Raw genomic sequence first — 6,000 nt, forward strand, 5'->3', positions numbered from 1 at the left:
CAATGCACTTTAATAATGTAACATATTACTAATAAACAAGCTATTTATTTACCTGTGCCTGTTCCCTGCCTGCAAAACTGTCCTGGTTGGGATGGGGGTGGGTGGGGACTCCTGTTTCCTGCTTGGTATCTCCTGCCTGTGTGAGCACCACATGTGTCCTCACATTTCTCTTCCAGACCCTGGGAGCTGGCTCATGGAGCCTCAGCTAGTGAGAGGCAGGGATGAGATCTGCATGTACAACCCCCTGCAGCATACCGCTTGCCAAGCCTTGACCTTACAGCCCCGATGGTTCCTGCACCACATTCTGCCTTCCCAGTCTCCTGGACTGCTTCCCCTGGGAAGCCAGGCCCAGGCCAGGCTAGAAACAGCCTTAGTCCTCCCTGCCTTCAAGGGGCAGTTCTGGGAGAGATAACTGATCAAATAGGCCCCCCTGAGATACCTTCATAGAAGTGTGTATGCACTGTAGGCTGGTGGCCTCAGCTGGGTGTGGGAAAGCAGGTTTACTCCAGGTCGGGCTGCCAGGCAGGGTAGGGGTGCAGGCAAGGGCTGCGCACGGAGGGGACAGGGCCAGAGAGGGGACAGTGTGAAGGGGGTTACTGGGAGCTGCTCCATGGATGGAGGCCAGGACAAGGGTAATGGTTCTGGGATAGAGGGTGGGGACAGTGGGAGGGGGGGTGCAGAGAGGAGTCCAGATATTCCTGAGAACTTCCCTTCCTCTCTCTGCTGGGCTTTGCTCCTTTCTCTTTGTTGCCTGCTCATGATGTCGTGGGGAGCCTTTGGAGTTCGTTGGGAACCTTTCCTGAGAAGTAATAGCTGGTGGGGGTTGTGGGTGTGTGGCAGTCTTAGGACAGTTCCCCTCTCTGAGTCAGCCCAGCTTCCTGCAGAACCCAGAGGATTGAAATGGCCCCACTCACAGCATTCCTCTCCACTTTGGTCTGTTTTGGGCTCTTCTGGGCCAACCCAGAACTGAGAATTCTTCCCAGTTCTTTCCATACCCAACCTTCCCAGGGTGACCAAGGCGACAGCAGGTGCTCTGGACCAGGGGTCTTTGGGAGTTTGAAGGATCCAGAAGAGCCCTGTACTGCGGCGGGAATAGGCCTGGGCTGCTGTTACCCTTTGTGATCCTGGGCAGATCCTTGCCTTCTCTGAGCCTCATTTTCTTCATGTGCTCATCTGGTCTTGGCGGTTGGTTTCTTTCCCGGCTCTCAACCAAGCAGCAGCAGCAGAGGGGCTTCACAGCTTCCCCCTCAGTGTGCCCTCAGCTGGAGGAAAGGCCACCAGTGGGAGGAGTGGGTCCAGACCCAAGACAGCAGAGCACCTAGTGAAGAAAGCGTGGTCAAGTCCTGCCCCTCCTGGATTGCTGGGAGACCTCCTGCCCTTTCTGGATCTCAGCAGTCTCCCTCTTTCCTTCAGAGTTGCTCTTGATGTCCTGATGGGCCCGTAGAGGGGACTTGAGGGATGGCGTACACTCCTTTGTCTCCACAGAGGCACTGGGAGAGGCTGGGCCAGGCGGGAAGCCGCGGGCATCGAGGCATGAAATGAGTCCATGTAAATCCCATGTAAATGAGCCATCAGGGAGGGGGCTGCCAGGCACAGGCTCCTGTCTGTTTGCCCTGATGGGCGAGCAACACCAGGGGCCTCTGGCTGGCAGTGGGTGGGTAGGACTGTTAGGCTGAGCCTGGGTGGTGGGAGGATCTGCTGCGGAGGTACCCGCAGTGCCAACGTTGTCTGAGGACAGGAGCCAGGCCTGTCCTGCCCTGTTTTGTGCATCTTCTTTGGGAGGCAGATAAGGGGTAAGGCTATGAAGGACCAGTGTCCAGCCTCCTGGGACAGCCTGCAGATCCACTCAGGTCTACTCTCTCCACACATCCTGCCATCATCTCTCCCTTGGGGGAGGCCTTGGCTGTCTTGTCTCTCTGCTGCCTAAAACCCTTAATTGCTCCCTCTACCTGAAGGCCAGCAAGCCCTGTCTCCAGTCATGCCCTACCTTTCTGGAACCTGTTTACATCTTCACCCCTAATTTGCTCCCTTGGGATGCAGAAGTAGGATGCTTCCAGGCAGAGGTTCCAGAATGACCTGGAAGTCTCCATAGGAGTCCTTGCCCACGCCCAAACCCTGATGCCTCAACCTGCTCATACCAGAGCTGCGGGGAAGAATTCTTTAGAGGTACGCCTGAAAGCAGACCCTAGGGGTCCCAGGAGAAAACACAGTCCCTGCCCTTGAGACCCTCCAAGCCTGGTAGGGGAGGGAAATGTGGGGCTGGATGGTGACCATCCATGTGATGATCCTAGGCTGGAGGTGGGAGGTCAGAGGGGGCACCTAACCCTCTGGGTTTGCTCAGGGAAGGCTTTGAGTGAGGCCTTAGAAAATGCATAGAGTCGTCTGGGGGAGAGGGAATGTGAAGGCAAAACCAGACCTGGTTGTAAAATGAAATTATAAAAATGTTATGGTAAGAAACCAATGCCTGGAGAAAGGGTCATTCCCCTCCCCTCAACCTTTCTTCAGGAACACTAATTAACCACTGGGTCTCTACCTTTTGGATTGTAAATCACTGTCTCTACAGGCTACTCCCTCTTGAAATGTAAACACCTGTGCTAGAGATTTAAGGGATGCCTATGAAAAGAGCCCTTTCTTCTTATCTGTTTCTGTAAGCATGCTTGATGTTAGAGACCCTGCACGAGAGGCTTTAAGTCATTAAGGCCTTAAGTAGATTAGGACTTTTTACTATATTAGGACTTTTTTCGAAAGAGGATAAAAGTCCCAACGATAGGATGGGATGAATGATGCCCAACAACCATGTTGTGAGAAACTGTGGATTAGGACTTAGAATTTGGAGTTTGTTCTCCTTGGGGCCCACCAGTGTAGAATAAAGTTTGGAGTTCTCCTTTCCGGTGCTGCTTGCTGCTTCTCCACTGGTGTTTCCCGCAACATGACCACGGGGTGGCCAGGGTTTGGCTAGAATGCAGTGAACTCCACGAAGCTAGGACCCCGGGTAAGTTTTGTTCACAGACATATCTGCAGCACCTACACTAATGCCTGCACATAGTGGGTGCTTCACATAATCTGTTGAATGAATGAGTCAGACGAAAGAAGGGAGAGTGTCTGGAGGTGAGATTGGATGGTTCTGTCAGTGTCAGATCCTGGGAACTAAGGCCCTAGATCTTTATCCTGCAGGTACTAAGGAGCCACTGAAGGATTTTGAGCAGGGGTAGGGGAGATGGTGATGCTAATGATGGTAAGAACAATTGAGGCCTGAGATCTAGTTCTTCTTATACCCCATTCCTTTCTGTCTTAACCCAAACAGCCCATTCCCCATCCTTGGTTGTTTCTAGCTCCTTCTGTGGCCTTATCTTAGGCCCTCATTATGTGGGAAAGAATGTGGAATGATCCCAGCTAGGGTGGGTGACCCTGGTGAGGGTGCCAGGGTAATAGGAGGTCTGTGGGTGGGAGCTGGTGTAGTGGGACTGAAGCGGCTAAATCAGGCTCAGGAAGCACTTTTATGTTGGTACTGGTTAGATTCAGGAAGAAGAGACCTTGGGGAAAAACAAAAACAAACCCCACATTCTCAGGGTCACCAGTGGCCATGAGCCAACTCCATCAGGGTAAAGAGCACAGGACCACACCCAGGAGGCACTTGCCTCGTTAGCTTATTAGAACCTCTTTGCACAATGGTGAGCATGCCAGAATGCTGGGCCCAGGCGGGGTCCAGGGCTCAGAACTCAGATTGGCAGCTACTTCAGGGCAGGCCAAATATGTGGGCCAATGTGGATGGGGTGTAGGTAGAGGTGAACACATGCTTGGGGTTGGTCCTACAGGGCAGAGGAGGGCAAACACTTGGCCTGTGTTTTGATCCACCAGCCCTTACAGGCATCACTACTCAATTGTGGCATTCCTTTCTCCTGATCTTGGATGAGCCATTTCCTCTAGGACTGCATTCTCCAAGGGCTACTGAGCCCTGTAATGTGACTCATCTGAATTGACACACTGGATTTCAGTAATATAATGTGAAAGAGAAGATTTATCTCATATTGTTATATGGGCAACACATCAAAATTGTAATAGTTTGGATATATTATATTAGCCTAAGTAAATTATATAATAAAATCAATTGAACCTATTACTTTAACTTTTATTTAAGGTGGCTTACAGAAAATTAACAATTATATATGTGCTCAAATTACATCTCTACTGGTCAGCACTTCTATAGTATATCCACTCTGTAAAGGCAGGGAATTTCATCTTGTTTGTTCACAATTGAATCTCCAGTATCTAGAATAGTGCCTGGCACATAGTAGGTGCTCAATAAGTTATTCATGGAACGAGTGAATGAAACTCATGAACACTACTCTTCAGGGAGCATAAGTTACTCTGAGCCCATGCCATGGCTCCACCACTGTTCACGTGACCCCCTCACCCCCACTTTGTGCTTTTTGACTTTAGAGCTGCATCACCCTCTCCTGACATCCAGGAGGGCAGCTCAAGGGGGACTCGGGTGAATGCACTGCTCACTGAGAGTCCCCTGAAAGCGGACTTTCGGTTCCTTTGGGTCAGGAAGCAGGGCAGTGTGAAAATAGTATGGAAATCACCTCTTCAGGACGTTTGCATACCTGGGGTGCAGGCGATGCTTCCAGTCTATTTTCTGACCCAGTCTCCGGACTCTGGGGACAGAAGAGGAAGCTCTGGAGACCTTGAGCTGGTGGGGAAACAGTTGTTTGGGGACGAACTGGGGCCACCTCAGTCTTTCCCCAATGAAGGAGGGCTCGTAGCCTGGAGCATCCTTGTCTCTCAACTTGAACAGGAGCCTAAAAATAGTCTGCAGTTTCAGCCTCCCCCACAGCCACCCGCGCCAAGCCGGGCCCTGCGCCCGCCAGCTCTTCCACAATCCAAACTGTCTGCACAAGCTGCCCCAGCCACCGACCCCCATCTCCTCGACCTCAGTCCTACCCTGGGCTCTGGGGACCCTGAGTCAGTGCTCCCTGTCACCAGCACTGCCGAGGTCTGCCCCCCACTCAGTCCTCAGTCTGGGTTCTGACCCCTGAGGCCTCCTGACCCCATGCTCTGTCCACTCCTGAGCTCCAGGGCAGTCTCGCCAGACACGGGTGTGGGGTGAAGGTGTTCCAAGCAGTGGACCCTGAAATGCAGTCAAGCAGCATGAGTGGGAGAACACAAATTGTGGGGGAAGTGTGAGCCACCGGCAAGGGCTGGTTGAACAGGATGGAGTGGTGGGGCCAGATGCAGGTAGGCAGGCTTGTTGGCCTTGCCCTTAGGCAGGGATCCCCCAGTGTGGGATGGCGTCTCTGTCCTGCCCCACAGGGAGCAGGGCTGCCCCTCTCAGATCTGGCAGCCTGCAGTAAGTAAAGTATGTTGCCACCCATACTTTGCATGGCTCTTAGGAGGAGTTTTGGGTGCCTGGGTCCTTCTACCTGTGTTGGGTGTTCCATAGCTATTATTCATGGTGTTACCAGCCCGAGGGTCTGAGGAGGTCCCCCAAAAGGGAGCTGGACCTTGACTCAGGCCTTGGGGTTCCTGAAAGGAATTTAAGGTCAGGTCTAAGTGAGGCACAGATTGATTTTATTGAGAGAAGGAAAGAAGTACACAGTCTGAGAGGGAGAGAGGGTGGAGTGCAGGCGGTGGAGAAGGCCAGCCAGCTCTATCGTAGCTGGACGTATTTAGACACGTAAAACCAATAGTGCAGGGATGTGACCTCAGACTGTGCTTTTAGTTCTTTTTGTGTTGGTCACTGGACATGTTGACCATTACTGGTATGGGGGCGGGGTGTCATTTACTGACGTGTTGACCATTACCAGATGGGTCATTTACTTTTCCTCTTTGTTTTTGATGGGTTCTGCTTTGTGAACACAGTACTAATTGGTGTATCTGTGGATAAGTTCTAAGAATTGCTTCAATAGTGCTGTATGTGATCAAGTATGTGTAAGTGATTTTTTAAAATATATTTTTTATTTGTAAGTGACTTAAATCTGGACTTTTAATCAAATGTGA

Source organism: Sciurus carolinensis, chromosome 2 (genome assembly GCF_902686445.1).
Source record: "Sciurus carolinensis chromosome 2, mSciCar1.2, whole genome shotgun sequence".
Classification (NCBI taxonomy): domain Eukaryota; kingdom Metazoa; phylum Chordata; class Mammalia; order Rodentia; family Sciuridae; genus Sciurus; species Sciurus carolinensis.